Here is a 16,131-nt window from a genome sequence, read left to right on the forward strand (position 1 = left end):
GTGCTAACTCCTGGTACCAAACTCTGTATTAATTTCCCAGAACTGCAGTAACTAATTATGTTAAACCTGATGACTTCATTCAATAGAAATTTATTTTTTCACAGTTCTGGTGGCCAGAAGGCCAAAATCAAAGTATAGGCAGGCTTGATTTCTTTAGAAGACTCCAAGGGAGAAATGTGTCTCCTTGCTTCTGGTGGATACTGGCAACCCTGGGAGTTCCATGGCTTGTAGGCACATCACTTCAATCTCTGCTTCTGCTTTCATGTGGGGTTCTTCTGTGTGTGTGTCTGTGTAGCTGCCTTTTCTGACTCTCATAAGAACACTTGCTATTGGATGTAGAGCCCTCCTTCATCCAGGATGACCTCATCTTCAAATTCTTATCTTGGTTATGTCTGCAAAGGCTCTTACTCCAAATAAAGGCACATTTTGAGGTTTTGAGTGGACATGCGTTTTGATTGTCACTATTTAACACACTACCAGGTGAAAGGAGGTGACTCATCAGGTGGTTTCAGAGATCAGGAAGAGTGAGAATGGCATCCCTGTGAAGGGGTGGTTTCTTGTGGGGCATGAATGCTTATGCAGTATAGGAGAGCATCCATGCTAGAGGTCACCCGACATAAATGTCAGACCCCAAGTGGGGTGAGGAGGTGAGATGAGAGACTGGTTACATATGGTAGACTGATCAAACTGAGTAGTAAGTATCTTGAGGGTAAGAGAAGCCAAGATTCTGTCATAGAAGCAAAAGGAGAAAATTAAGGAATTGAAGATACTGGTGTGACCTTATAATTTTTAATAAAGATATATTAATACATGGAGATGTAAATGTATGTGGGTATACGTGTGTATTATAATACCTAGCTCTGCTGACTGAAATAGGCTGGAAGGATATCCACTACGATACCAGCTAGGACACTTAGAACCCATATCTTGGCTTCTAAATACCAGTCTTTACCAAAAAGAGAGTTTTCTTTGGGAAAATGACCAGTTTTCATAGTTTGCATAGAGGGAGTACAATATCAAGCATTTTGTGCCAGAAAGTAAGGAGTGCCTTAAAAAAATGATGGAGACATGTCAAAAGGGCACAAAATTCATCTTGACGAAGCTCCCACAGGCCAAATTGGGAATAATCTGACCATCAAAATAAATGATAGTAATGTATTATAACTCATTAAAATACAAAACCTTAAGTCCATTGTGATCAGAGTAAACTGAAAAATTGGAATGATTGAGGCATTTACATACTTTCAAATGTATTCCCCACAAAATATTTACTAATCACAAGGGGAAAGTGAAGACATTTTGAATGGAGAAACATGGCAGATGCCACCTGAACTGAGTGATCAAAGTGAATATCATCAGTGACAGCATAAATCAAAATTGTTTGTCACCCACCTGATAGAATGCAATGAGAAACATCTGTGATATTCCTGTCAGATGTATCATCTGAATCTCATTATGAGAAAACACAATATAGCCAAACTGAGGCATGTTCTACAGAATAACTGGCTGGTAATTTTCAAAAGTCTCAGAGATTTGAAAGCCAGGGAAACACTAATGAACTAATGAAGGCTTCTGGAGAGACATGTTAACTAATTGCAATGTGTGTTTCTGAACTGGACCCTTATTTTGACAATCGAATGGGGTCTGAAAATTAGAGAGTAATAACATCTCAACATATCAATTGCTTAATAGATTAACTATGATGATGATATGATGATGACAATGATCAATGAAAGACCACATGAAAAAATACACCTAGCATCTATCTACTCAATATCCTGGAATTCTAGAACAGGAGTGTTCTGGATTCATGAGCAAAAAAACTGGTTCCCCCAGGTCTAATCAAATGGAGAGGTAAATTTAAAAGCACTTTGCCAAATAATTAAACTGTTGAGACCCAGATAACTCAAGTCTTCAGACCTAGGGATGCTAAAATTAAATTGTTTTCATGAAAGTAAAAAATTCATTCTTCTTCCAACAACCAAAAGAGAGGAATGAATATGAAAAGAGCGGTTGAATTGGCCTAACAATGGAGTGCTGGGAGCAATTCATTGAACTGTAGAGCTGGAAGAGATAATGGTAAGTGTGCCAAGTTCCTTCTATAATGCCAGTTTGGAAGACTGATCCCTCATTTTCCAAGGGAAAAATAAATCCCAGTGTCTTATTTGCATTTCTGTGTAGATCTTGGCTTAGGTTTTCTAAAATTCAGAGCTCGAAATATACCATCATTGTATTTAAGGAAGTCTTATGGGTATCCTCGTTTGCTCATGGTGCAGTAATATTCCTGCAGATTCTACATCTCCATGCATAGGCCACTGTTTCAGCAATCTCAGCCAGTGCAACACAACCTCAACCAAGAAGATGTTGAGAAAGGAGTCCTACACCTGCCGCAGAAAACAGTTGTGTGAAAACTGTCTCATATTGTCTCAAGTTGTTAGTTAGTGTGAATTTGACCTTCTTAACATGTAATCTGCAACATGCTTCATTATCTGATTTTCCAGAGCTGTAATATTAAGAAACCGTATTATTGGTATCATCGTCATGGTGAGGAAGTTGGTATGTGGAGGAGAGATGACAGAAGCAGTGAGCAACTCAGAGCTGGCTGCCTGACAGATAAAAAGGAAATGACCAAAAAAAAAAAAAAAAAAATGACACAGAAGAATATTTTGTTGTCCACACAGAAAAGGGAAATATAGGTAAGACAGAACTAGACTAACATTCATAAGACTCAAGTTCTAGTCTTATTTATTAGCTACAAGAGGCCTTGAGGGAGTTCTAGAATTAAGTGATCTCTGTTTATAAAATCGGAACAGTTTATCTCACAACACTGTAGTAAGAAATAAATTTATAATTAATTTTTATAATATAATTTTATAATTAAAGACCATTTTAGGGCTGATTACATTAAAGACCATTTTAGGGCTGATTACATTTTGGGCAGTGGCTCATGCATATAATCCCAACACTTTGGGAGGCCAAGGTGGGCGGAGTGCTTGAACCCAGGAATTTGAGACCAGGCTGGCTCAACACAGACCTTGTCACTACAAAAGAAAAAAAATTAGGCATGGTGGCATATGCTGGTGGTCGCAGCTACTCAGGAAGCTGAGACGGGAGGATCGCCTGAGCCTGGGAGGTTAAGGCTACAGTGAGCCATGATCACACTACTGCACTCCAGCCTGGGAAACAGTAAGACTCTGTCTAAAAAAAAAAAAAAGTATTTTACACTTCAAGGTTCTACACAAATGTAAAGTATCATTCGATTACATATTAGTAATGCTGATTATTCTTTAAATGATTTTAAAATGTTAATCTCTGCTTAAGCCCACAGAGACATATGTAACAAATCTGTGAAGGACTGGCATTAAAGATAGTCAAAATAAAACATAGAAATTAGGGTAAATAATTTAACTGATAAAATAATCTAAGTGGTAATTGTTGGGTACGTGGAAATTTGATTAGCTGATTGTTTCGGATTCTTGGTTGTAAGTGACTGATAACTAAAAGTAGATGAAGCACATAACTGAGAAGTCTGTGGTAAGGCTTCAGTAGTCAGAAATGGGAAAATCTTGGGACTGGTTCATGTTTATTTACATTATCTTTGTTCCCAGGCAGTCTCTGCATGTAAGTAACAAAGATGACTATCTGCAAATATAGACCTACTTTTGTAAAGGGTTATCTCAAGCCATTCTAGAGAAGCACTAAAAGCCACTTTATTTATACTAGGAGAATGGTTTGCTTTCCCTAATTTGTGATGAGTGGAACACTGAAAAGGGATATAGAATAATATTCTGTAGTGCAGGGGTTGATGTACTGTGGCTAGTGGGCCGAATCCAGTCCTCAGCCTGATTTTGCAAATAATCTTACAGAAACACGGCAACGTGCCTTCATTACATGTTGTTTATGGTGGTTTTGGGGTTATAATGGCAGAGTGGAGTAGTCGTGACAGAGATCACTAGGCTCACCACGTCTACTTCCTGACTGACCCTTTACAGAAGGTTTGCTGCTCTTAGAGGAATGTGTGTTTCTAGTCTCAGCAAGAAACTTCTTGGATTTTCTCATCTTTACAATGATAGTCACAGACTAGGTGATTCTTGTGACCTGTTTTTGAAAGCCGCTGTGTATTCATTCTGTCAGGGCTCTCTGGTTCTGTTTCTTATGCTACTGAATGCATAATTTAATGCCCTGGAATTTCCTCTGTCTTCTGCTAAACCCACACCTCCTCAGATAGTTAAAATCCCATTCTACCTTAGAAGTCTCCAAAGTTATTTTCCTAAATTAAGAAGAACTGGATTCAAAGTTACACATTATGTCACACACAATGGTTGAAAAGAGCTTCTCTTTTATGCACTGTGTGTAATTTCAGCATCCACTCAGCTTCTTAGTTAGAAAAGGAATAGTCTTCCACAGTGTATTTTATCCATATTTGGACCAGGAGCTCTTCTTTACCATGGAACATAATGGAAGAAAGATATGGGATGATAATATTAGGGCAGGGATGTGATAAAGAATCACAAAATTTGAGGCTGGGCCTGGTGACTCATGCCTGTGATCCCAGACACTTTGGGAGGCCAAGGTGGGTGGGTCACCTTAGGTCAGGATTTCGAGGTGAAACCCCATCTCTACTAAAAAAAGTACAAAAATTAGCCAGGTGTGGTGGTGTACACCTGTAATCCCAGCTACTCAGGAGGCCGGGGCAGGAGAACAGCTTGAACCCAGTATGGGAAGGGTGCAGTGAGCCGAGATCACGCCACCACTGCAGTCCAGTCTGGGTGACAGAGCAAGACTCCATCTCGGTGGGGATGCGGCAGGGGGGAAGAATCTAGAATCTAGAAAAAGATCTCCAAGATTTAATCATCTAATTATTGATTTTAAAAATGAGAAAAATGACTCCTGGTCACCTTTCACCTTCTTTTTCAACTGTTTTGGCAATACTTTCATATTGAGCTTTCAAAGTCTCAAGTAATAGGTTTTAAAAACCTCAGATAATAAAAGTATAAACATAAGGTTAAAACCTATTAAAGGCAAAATCCCAAGAATCAGCTTCCTCTTCTGTACTCTTCCATGGCTGTTGGTTCTAATTTCTCCATCTACTTAGGCAGTCCTTTGCTTTTTATTGCTTGTTTATTGATGACATTTGCCATATGTAGCAATAGTAATACAGTCATCTATATGTTTATGACCTTGTTGAATGTAGAAAAAGGATAGTGGCATTTTCTAATTGTATAACCCTTTAACACCTTGACAGAGGACTACAGTTCATATGCTGGACCATTTGTGTTTGTTCATGGCAGGTGAATCGCTTTAATATATTTAGCACATTATCCTAACTGCCAGCCTTTTGGGGAGGGCTATATATTCATGCTAATATGGTAGCATTTTTGTTTTAACATAGAGTTGACCCACAGTAGATATAAATGCTGTTCATTTTTGCCTAATACTAATAAAATTACCTAATTGTTGAAGCTTGGAGCTTGAATCTAGGCATTTTATGTCATTTCAAGTACACCCTGGTATTTTAAAGCATAAACATCCTACTGTCCTCAACAACTTTAGAAAAATAAATATTTTAATAAGAAAAAAGCAAAGCATGACAAGCTATAACTTAATAAAGAAAAGGAATGGTCTCTATAGACCAAGAGAAAATGAGGCCTTAGATATTTTTATACCAAAGGAATGTTATGAATGTAAAAAAACAGCTTGACCCCCCCAAAAAAACTGCCAAACCCTATATTTTTATTGCAAGACTATTGTTTTAGTGAATAAAACAGTATGAATTGGTTTTACTTGTTTCCATTTAATACTTACTAACTTTAGAATTATACTGCCTGAAGTTTTTAACTTCAAGTACAACAAGATGACCATAATAGTTTTATGCAAGGCAAATGTGAAAAACAGAAGTAATTTTTTTTTTAAGTTTGAAATATCTAAAAGGTATAAATCTTCAGTACATCAACTCAAGTGAGCCAGAAATGTAACTTGTTTTTCCATATTTAAACCTAATGTTGCCTTTGTGCCTCTGAGGGCTTAGAGTTTTCATGTGTTCTTAGGACATGCCACCCTCTCCTCACCTGAATGTGTTCACCAACCCAGAAGCTCTTGGAACCCCATCATTTGAGGGTTTTATGGAGGCTCCATTAAGTAGCTAAGACTGATTAAATCACTGGCCATTGGTGGTTGACCCAGACTCCAGCCTCTCTTCCGTCTCTAGAGGTGAAAGGGTGGGAAGGTGAAGTTCCAACCCTCCGATCACATGGTTGGCTCCTCCGCAACCAGCCTTCATCTTGAAACAGTCTAGGGCCCACTCAGAGTCACCCCATTAGCAAACTCAGATGTGATTTAAAGGGGCTTATTATGAATAAAAAAAGATATTCCTTTCACCCCTATCACTCAGACAATTCCAAGGGTTTTAAAAGCTCTTGTGCCAGGAACTGGACACAAAGACCAAATATATATGTCATCTTCTATCACAGTGTCACGGGTGTGACACAGTAGGTAAATGGAGTCTCAGACAGTCCCCCAGAGTATTCCAAGGATCCACTAAAGGAAGAATAAATGGAAGGTTCTCCCCATGATCAAAAGTGGCCGGAAAATACTTGAGAATGAGTAATAACTAAAAAGGCCCTAAAGTAGGAAAGAATGCACAGAGGACCCAATGTAAAAGAGGACATCCCCATCTCAGCTAGTGTGGATGCATGCCAGTGTAGCAAGATGCTAGTGTGGCTACATGGTGCACTGAAGACCAGACTCCTTCACGGCCCCACACCCCTGATACCTTAGCTCTATGTCAACCCCTAAAACTTAGATGTATGACATTCAGGATATGCCACCCCACAATTTTTAAGCTGAAGGAATTTGAGAAAACAGCAGAAGCAGAAATGTAATTGCCCAATGGGTTCTTCCTGCCTTCTGCACAGACAAAACCAGTTTACTGAGACCATGGTATTGCAGTTAAGAAAGAGTTTAATTAATAGGAGGCTGGCCACATAGTTGTCACTCAAATTAGTTTCCCTGAAGGCTCAGAGGTCAAGGTTTTTCATGGACAGTTCAGTGAGCAGGGAATTAGGGGGTGGGTACTGCTGATTGGTTGGGGATACAATCATAGGGGTGTAGAAAATGGTCCTTGTATGCTAAGTCACCTCTGAGTGGGAGGCCAGGGGACCTGCTGAGTCATGAGTCATGAGTCTGGGTGGGGTTAGTCTGAAAAATATCTCAAAAGACCAAACTTAGGTCCTAAAATAGTGATGTTATCTGTAGAAACAGTTGGGGAAGTTATAAATTATGTGACCTCTGGCCCCATGACTCCTAAGCAGTAAGAGATGATAGAAACTAAACCTACATTTTATCAGAACTCAGGCCTCTTCTGTAATCCTAATCTTGTGGCTTTTCATTAGTCTAATAAAGGTGTCTTGGTAACCACCCTCAAGCAACCATTTTAGGGATGTGCTATTATCATCCTTGCTTCAAAGTTAAACTACAAACTAAATTCCTCCCATAGTTAGCTTGGCCTACACTCAGAAATGGGCAAAGACAGCCAGCCTGAGACATTAGGAGCAAGATGGAGTTAGTCATGTTAGATTTCTCTCACCGTCATAATCTTTGCAAGGGAGGTTTCAGGAAGGTCATTTTACCTTTCCCCTCACCCTTTTCATGTGACACACGTCACAAAACCTAGGAATGTCAGAAATTCCTTCCTAATCTTTCCCTGAAGAAGAATGTAAAGCTCTCATCTGGGAGTTGCCATTTCTAGACCAAGAGAAAAGGCACATCCTCATGTCTGAAGACACAGGCACACAGAGAAGAATCTGAAAAACATGCCTTGCTAAGTTCCCCTCATTAGATCATGCCCTTTTGTTCAATCCTGTTTCCCCACAACTATCAATGTCTTCATCAAGCCTAGCATAAAAAAATACAGGTTTCACTGTTTCTTTGGGTCTTCATTTCCTTATGAAGTCTCCTGTACCATGTAAAACTTGAATAAGTTTCTCTGGCTTTCTCTTGTTGATTCTGCCCTTTGTTATAGGGGCCTCAGCCGTGAACCCAGTGATGAGTGATGGGGAGTTATTTCTTTTCCCCTACAGATGCAAAAGGGAAAAGGGAGGAATCCCTAAACTGAATGAAGTTATGATCCAGGGATCAGAGGCTCAAGAGCAAAATTAGGTTTAAATGTAGAAAAATGCATTCCTTCTTCATTTTAGAGATCTCAAATGCCCAGATCTAACCAGCTGTTTCTCAGAAGTCTGCAGAAGTCTGTTTTCCCTCCACCCTCTGCTCCTCTGTGTCGGGAAACTGTCTCGTTTGGGAGTAAAATGGCCGGCTTTCCTTACTGAGTACACTCTCAAGACTATTGCCTGTTACTTTTCTCCATTCCTTCTTGAGAACTATGCTTTTTAAAACAAGAATTGACTCCATTTATCTTTTTCTTTTAGCCATCTGCTGCAGTATGCCTTCTCTAAGGCAATGAATAAAAAATGCTTTAGCTGAATAAATGGGGCAAGGATCAAGGACTACAAGCTAATATTTCACAATATTATCCTGCCATAAATAGAAGTATGGTTTATATGACAGTGGTGGAGTTAGGAGTTACAGGTCGTTGAAACACCACCTTATTCACTGCCACCAACCCCTTGGCTTTCCAGATGGCAGCAGGGAAGCAACACATGGGTAGAATTATGAGCCAACATCATGACGAGAGAGGGTTTGAAAATCTCATTTGTCTTATTAGACTATTATAGTATCTGTCGAAATTAGACCCAATTCTTGGGCAAAAGTAGTTACTCATTTTTAAGGTCCATAATAAACTGTAAATATATGGCCTTTGTTGTATGAGTTTAGTATGAGCTCACTGGTGGGCCACAGTGGAATGGCAGAGGAAAGGGATATTAACTAAGAAGTGGAAGTTCCCTTTCAAGTTCTGACTCTGTCACTAATGAAGTCGGTATTTCTGTATTTAGTAATTGCCTATTTTTTTTTTTTTTTTTTTGAGATGGAGTCCTGGTCTATTTCCAGGCTGGAGTACAGTGGCATGATCTCAGCTCACTGCAACCTCCACCTCCCAGGTTCTAGCAATTCCCCTGCCTCAGCCTCCCGAGTAGCTGGGATTACAGGCGCGGACCACCACGCCCAACTAATTTTTTTTATATTTTGCTAGAGACAGGGTTTACCATGTTGACCAGGATGGTCTTGATCTTCTGACCTTGTGATCTGCCCGACTTGGCCTCCCAAAGTGCTGGGATTACAGGTGTGAGCCACTGCGCCTGGCCAGTTGCCTGCTTTATATCTCATTTAAACAATTTATAACAAAGAAGTGCGTTTTCAAGACCTAGTCCAGTTTTAGTTTCAATCGGATGCATATATTTAGCGAGTTTGGGGTCTAAGAAGAGATAAAGATCTGAATGGTGAAAATCTAGGGAATTCAGGTTACTGGGGGATAACTTAAGGTCACTAGAACCCAAATGCAGGGAAGAGTTGGGAGGCTGAATGGGGTGCTCTTTGGCAAATAAACATTCCTTACTTAGCATTTTTCTTAAATCTGAACATGCCCGCCTTCTTTTTATTTTTTTGACCTCAGCCAGGCTTACGTGTTCATTCATCACGTGTTTGTGTAGTGCCTACCATTCCAAGCCCATATACAACTGTGACCTGATCCACCCTTCAAGGAGCTCACTCTTGATTTTAAGAATCTTTCTACCACTTCGATTTGATCTTACTCCTGAAAAAGTCAGCTGGAACTGTTTAAGTCCATCTATAATTCGGATACAAAACTCTACCTAGCAACCATTATGGTTTTGTTGCTTTAGGTAGGTATCAGAAAGCACCCACATCAATTTATAGAAAATCCTTAACTGAATCTCTAATCTCAGAGGAGTTGTACTTTATTATATGGCGCTTTTTATTTAAAGAGGTCAGTTTAATAGAAATTACTCAGGCATTTGAAGTGATAGCTTTAAAATGTGGGACTGGGGAGTATAAGAACACTTGACCTCTCTCCATAAAATTGAATTGTTCTTTAGGTTTAAAGTTTTGACAGAGAAAGAGAAAGTAAGAGCAAGTGAGGGTGAAAATACATCCTTATTTGGTAATGAGTACCCATTAAGAGGACAGTATATTACATTTCATCTTCCTACTTCACATTCTTGTTTTAAGGATTTGTGAGCAAAGTGCTGTGAGACCTCTAGAGTTAAGAGGCTGGAGACAGGTAGTTTTGATGATATTTTAAGGGGTGTTCCATAATGTGTAGCATCTAAGTGGTGATGCTTAATCAGCTTCAGTTAAATCCAAAACATACTGAACAGCTCCTATGTGTCTGACATTGAGCTGTGTGCCGAAGTGGTGCAAAGAAATAAGAGCCTTTGAGGCTTAGAGATGAAAAGGATCTTGGAGCCAGGGATAGGTGCAGTGGCTCAGACCTGTAATCCCAGCACTTTGGGAGGCTGAGGCAGGTGTATCACCTGAGGTCATGGGTTCAAGACCAGCCTGGCCAGCTGGCCAAGATGGTGAAACCTTGTCTCTACTAAAATTATAAAAAATTAGCTGGATGTCACGGTGGGCACCTGTAATCCTAGCTACTGAGGAGGCTGAGGCAGGAGAATTGCTGGAACCCAGGAGGCAGAGGTTGCAGTGAGCTGAGATTGTGTCACTACACTCCAGCCTGGGCAACAGAAGCGAAACTCAAAAAAAAAAAAAAAAACAGGATCTTGGAGCCATTGATTTCCTGCCTGCTGGAATTTTACCATCAAGGACCCTTTGTCTTCTTTCTCCCATGCATTTTATCGAAATGTTTGGGTTTACTAAACCAAATTCAATAATTGGATGTTATTTTCCTGTCAAAGAGTCTAATTCTGCCAATCAAGGCTTCTGATCAGCATGAAATAATTTGGTTTCATAGTGAATGCACGTATTCTAGTCAAAAGCAAAGACATTTGATATTTCTGCTGTGTTGCCATTTGCTTTATGAGAAGGTAAAGGTAGCATGCCTTCTGTTCACGCTATAGTATATAATACATTGTTTAAAAATCACAAGTGTGTTCTTTTAGGCTTCTAATTACTGTCAGCTTCCAGACAGGTGATGTGATAAGGTGAAAAGATGACTATATTTAGACTCAAAAGTCCTGAGTTTGAGTCCTGGTTCAACTGTCTAGTCCATGAGCCTCAGTTTTCTCACCTGTGAATGATTTCTCAAACCAGCTGCATTCCAGGTTGTTCTGAATGATAAAAGATATGGTGTATATATACCAACTTTTTGCAAACCAGAAAAAGCTCTTCTATGGTAAACATGTGCAATGGGCTGACTTGTGTCTCCCAAAATTCATATGTTGACGTCCTCACACCCTGGGCCTCAGGATGTGACTGTATTTGGACAGAGTCTTCAAGAGATAACTAAGTTAGAATGAAGTCATCCTGGTGGATCCTAACCCAACTGACTGATGTCCTTATAAGAAGAGGAAATTTGGATACAGAAATCCAGAGAGAAGACATGGAGAAGATGGTCATCTACAAGCTAAGGAGAGAGGCCTCAGAAGCAACCAAAGCTGCCATGCCTTGAATTTGGACTTCTGGCCATCAGAACTGTGAGAAAATATGTTTCTGTTGTTTAAGCCATGGGTCCCCAACCCCCAGGCCATGGACTTGTACCAGTTGGTGGCTTGTTAAGGACGGGGCTACATAGCAGGAGGTGAGTGGTGGGCGAGTGAGCATTGAGGCCTGAGCTCCACCTCCGGTCAGATCAGCAGTGGCATTAGATTCTCATCGGAGCACAAACCCTACTGCGAACTGCACATGTGAGGGATCTAGGTTGCACGCTCCTTATGAGAATCTAATGCCTGATGATCTGATATGGAACAGTTTTATTCCCAAACCATCCCCTCTGCCACCCCCGTGGTCCGCGGAAAAACTGTCTTCCACAAAACTGGTCCCTGGTGCCAAAAGGGTTAGGGACCACTGGGGTAAGCCACCCAGCCTGTGGCACTTTGTTATGGCAGCCCTGGCAAATGAATGCAATGCGTTTTAGTACTATGATTTTACATGTGCAGTGTGTTGAAAGCCAAAGAACCCAAATGATTTATGGTATCTGGCCTTGTTTTCAATCTTTTTGGTTGAAACATACATATGGAAAATAAAATAGCATATAACCAAGTGCCCAAATCAATAATAAATACAGTTGGCTCCATAAACATTTAAGAACCATCTGTCCCACGTTTCCACATTCCATCCCAGTGGCTTCTGCCTCTAAATTTCTTCACCCAATATTAGAACGACGTTTTCATCTTTCAGTATCAGACTCAAGCTTTAATCTAGAAAGCGGGGAGGAATAATGCTACACTCTAGGAACTGGTCCAGATATTTTAAATATTTTTTTTAAAAGTTTAGTCCTCCCAACATAAAAGTTATTATTAGTTCCATGTTTCAGGTGAGAAGACTTAAGGTCAAAGACATGAGAGCTAGTTAGTGGAGGGACTGGTGTTCCAAGGCCATTCTGGTTAAACTAAATCCTGGGTCTTTCCACTAGAGAACTGCTTTTTATCTTAATTATAATTTTGTGACAAGGATGTATAGTCCATTAAGGAATATATACAATAGAAGAAGCATTTAAGTGGACTTTGAGGTTTGTGAATCTGAACTGTTCCAACTGACTTTCACCTCAGCAGCTCCTATTCTGGGGAAAGAGAATGGGGGCTGGGAGTGACCCTGACAAACCTCAGTGCTCAGGTTTGTAAAGAAATTTGATTGACACCCAGGCTTGTGGAGTGTGGGAGACGCTGGGCTGTCACAGTACAGTACAGCCTCTCTTAATAGCACTGCAGAAGGAATCGAGGGGCCTGTGTTTTGCAGTCAGTGTGCCTCTTGTGCCAACTTTGGGGCTACAATGCCTTCAATCATATTATCTTCCAAAGCAGCTCTTCATCCTATGTTCTTATTTCTGCTAATGGTATGCACTTCTCTTCTGCATGGAGTCTGGAAACCTTGGTGGTTTTAAAACCTGTCTCTTCTTTCCCCCTTGCTCTTCCAATTCCATTTCCTTTCAGCAGAATCACCAAGCCTTGACCATTGTTCATTTTTGGTGCTGTTTCAGATTTGCCATGAACTTTGCCTGGGTCCTCTTTCACCTTACCCTGCCATTTGTCATTCTGCCTGGCAGCGGGTTGAACAGCTTTCTCCATATGAATGGTCTTATTTAAGCTATTCTGTACACCTTCTGCTACTTAAACAGACCCTTTGCTTCCACATCTGTGCTCTCTATCGCCTATCTGACTCAAATGAACTTCAATTGTCTATCTCAGACACCACCTCCTCCATGAAGCCCCCTCGCATTATCTGAAGTAACCTCTGTTCTGGGCTTTCATAGCATCACTGCTTGTAACTCTCTCAAGGATGAATCTTGTACTGTTCTTTATTTAAGGAGTACAAATTTAGTGATCAATTTGAAAAACTTGTGTCCCTGTTTGATAAATATGAAAAATTCATCATTTTCAGTATTTCTTGGAATTTCAAAATGTTCTAAATATTATGACTAAAAACCAATCATGGCAATTTTAACATTGCGTTTTCTTTTTTGAAATACGTATGCTCCTCTCTCAAGACCTGTATACTTTCTCACTCTACTCCATTTTCAAATGCCCTTATCAAACTTTGCTGATGAAATCATCTTTTTCTAGTTTCTTAGACTTTAGATGGTACCTGCTACTTCTCTCGTCTCTTGCTATCTAAGGCATAATGTTGAATAAGTATTTATTTGGTGATAACATTATAAAAAAAAAAAAAACTAGATAATGCTTAGAAGATCTAACACCTTCCAAAATCCCTCAGTCAACCAGGTACTAAAATACAGTCAAGCGGATGAGCTGAAACGTCAAGAACTTGCAGACAACCATGGTTTCATGACTGTGAACTAGAAAATGTGGTGTGTCTTAGACCACGGAGGGAGGAACAAAGTTGTGCCTGTGCAGAGGCAGAGCCCTAGGCAGGTTTCCCTCTTTTTCTTCCTATGCACTGATTTTTATTTTGGCAAACTGAAATGGGGTCTAACAAAGTGGCATCTCATTTGTCTTTATAAACAGAACTGCCGATTGGCTTTGCAACCGGGGGCTCTGAAGGGTGTCTGCCTCCTCAGTTTGAGGCAGCAGCATTACATCTGAGTCTTAGCAGAATAAAAATAGAAAACAGTGGCTCAACCCATTGGTTTCTTTGTCACCGTCCACATGAGGGATCTCTATTGGTAAAAAAACACTCCAATGTCCAAGGCCCTGGGGCTGGAATCAAATCCACCATTCATTCATTCCGGTATTTTAAGGCTAAATACCTAGGGAAATAAATTAAATGTGAGAAAGCTATGCATTTTCAATGTCATCTTGAAAATGAGTATCTTTAGAAACATCAAGTAGATGAGTGGTTAACTTGGGCTGAGAGAGTGTGGAGTGGTTGTTAAGTGGTACAACGTTTCTATTTAGTGTGATTGAAATGTTCTAATAATTTGATTGATGATGGTTGTACAGTTCTGTAAACTAAATGTATTGAATTGTACAATTAAAACATGGAAATTTTATCATATTTAAAATATATCTCGATAAAAGTGTCTAAAAAATGAGTATCTCCTAGGGTAGAATGAAATAAGTAAGGGAAACAGTGAGGTGTCCAGGGGCCTTTCTGCACAGTGGGTCTGTCGTGAGGCAGGTACATTGCCACGGCCAGTTCTAGTGCCCACTTACAGGCTGATGCCTAGGACAATTGCTCACATATCGCCTCTGACAGGCAAGTGTTACATCAGTAGCAGCAGGCGTCGGAAGATGATGCCATTCCCTGCTGTTAGTATGATTATATTGACTTAGGTTTTTAATTTTCTTTCTTGCTGTGTTTTTTTTTCCACCTTCTTAGCCACAAAGCATGAACATCTGTGTTTTTCAGCTGCCTTTTCAGAAGGCAATAAAAATGGTTTGCTCAATTTCTCTCTTCTGGATCTTCTGGATTATCAACACTCCTCACCGGCTTAACCAAACACAAGTGTAAAACAGCATGGAAAGGGTCATAAAGGATTACAGTGTTTCTGCTGTGGACTGCACCGTATCCTCCCCCAACCCCCAAATTCATAGGTTGAAGCTCTAACCCCCAATGTGATTGTATCTGGAGACAGGGTCTCTAGGAGGTAATTAAACTCAAATGAGTTCTTAAGAGTGAGGCCCTAATCCAACAGGACTGTCACCTTATAAGGAGAAGAAGAGAGATTACTCCCCTCCCACCACTACCACGGGAGGACACACAAGAAGGCAGAGAGCCCTAACCAGGAACCTGGCGGACAGCTGTACATTGATCTTGGACTTGCTAACTTGCAGAACTTTGAAATATAAATTGTTGTGTAAGACACCCAATCTGTGATATTTTGTGAGGGCAGCCCAAGTGAACACAGTGTCCTTCCAGAAAAAGAACTATGTCTCTGGGTTGAGGACATTCACTTCTCCATAATAGATGCTCTGAAACATTCGTGCCGGGTTGCTCCTGTTGCAGAAGTAAGAACAGGATTGTTTTCTTTTTGTTTTGTGATGCCTCCCTAACGAACCTCCCTTAGGCTCTTCTCATTTATATAATCTCTCAAACCAGACTGGGTGGAGTCATCCTTGTCTCTATATGTCATCCAAGTTATCTTTTCTCTATACCTCGGTCACCAGTTGTTATTTGATTTTACTTCCTATATGATTCTTGTATCTGTTCTCTCATCTCATTTTTCATTCCCATGCCTTTGTTCGTTTCAACATCATTTCTCATAGGAGTTATTATAATTACCTCCAGAATCTACTTTGGTGATACCTTTGCCTTTCAATAGCTTCCATTTACCTACAGAAATAAAATCTACTTCCAGTATCTCTCATGCTCTGTATTAGTCCCTTTTCATGCTGCTGTGAAGAACTACCAGAGACTGGGTACTTTATAAAGAAAAGAGGTTTAACTGACTTGCAGTTTTACTTAGCTGGGGAGGCCCAGGAAACTTATAATCATGGTGGAAGGGGAAGAAAGCATGTCTTACATGGCAGCAGGCAAGAGAGAGTGGGTGTGCAGGGCAACCACCCTTATAAAAACTATCAGATCTCACGAGAACTCACTCACTATCGCAAGAACAGCATGGGGGAACCACCCCCATGATCC

The sequence above is a fragment of the Aotus nancymaae genome, unplaced genomic scaffold (genome assembly GCF_030222135.1).
Source record: "Aotus nancymaae isolate 86718 unplaced genomic scaffold, 86718_ANA_hifiasm-v0.15.2.pri h1tg000051l, whole genome shotgun sequence".
Taxonomy (NCBI): domain Eukaryota; kingdom Metazoa; phylum Chordata; class Mammalia; order Primates; family Aotidae; genus Aotus; species Aotus nancymaae.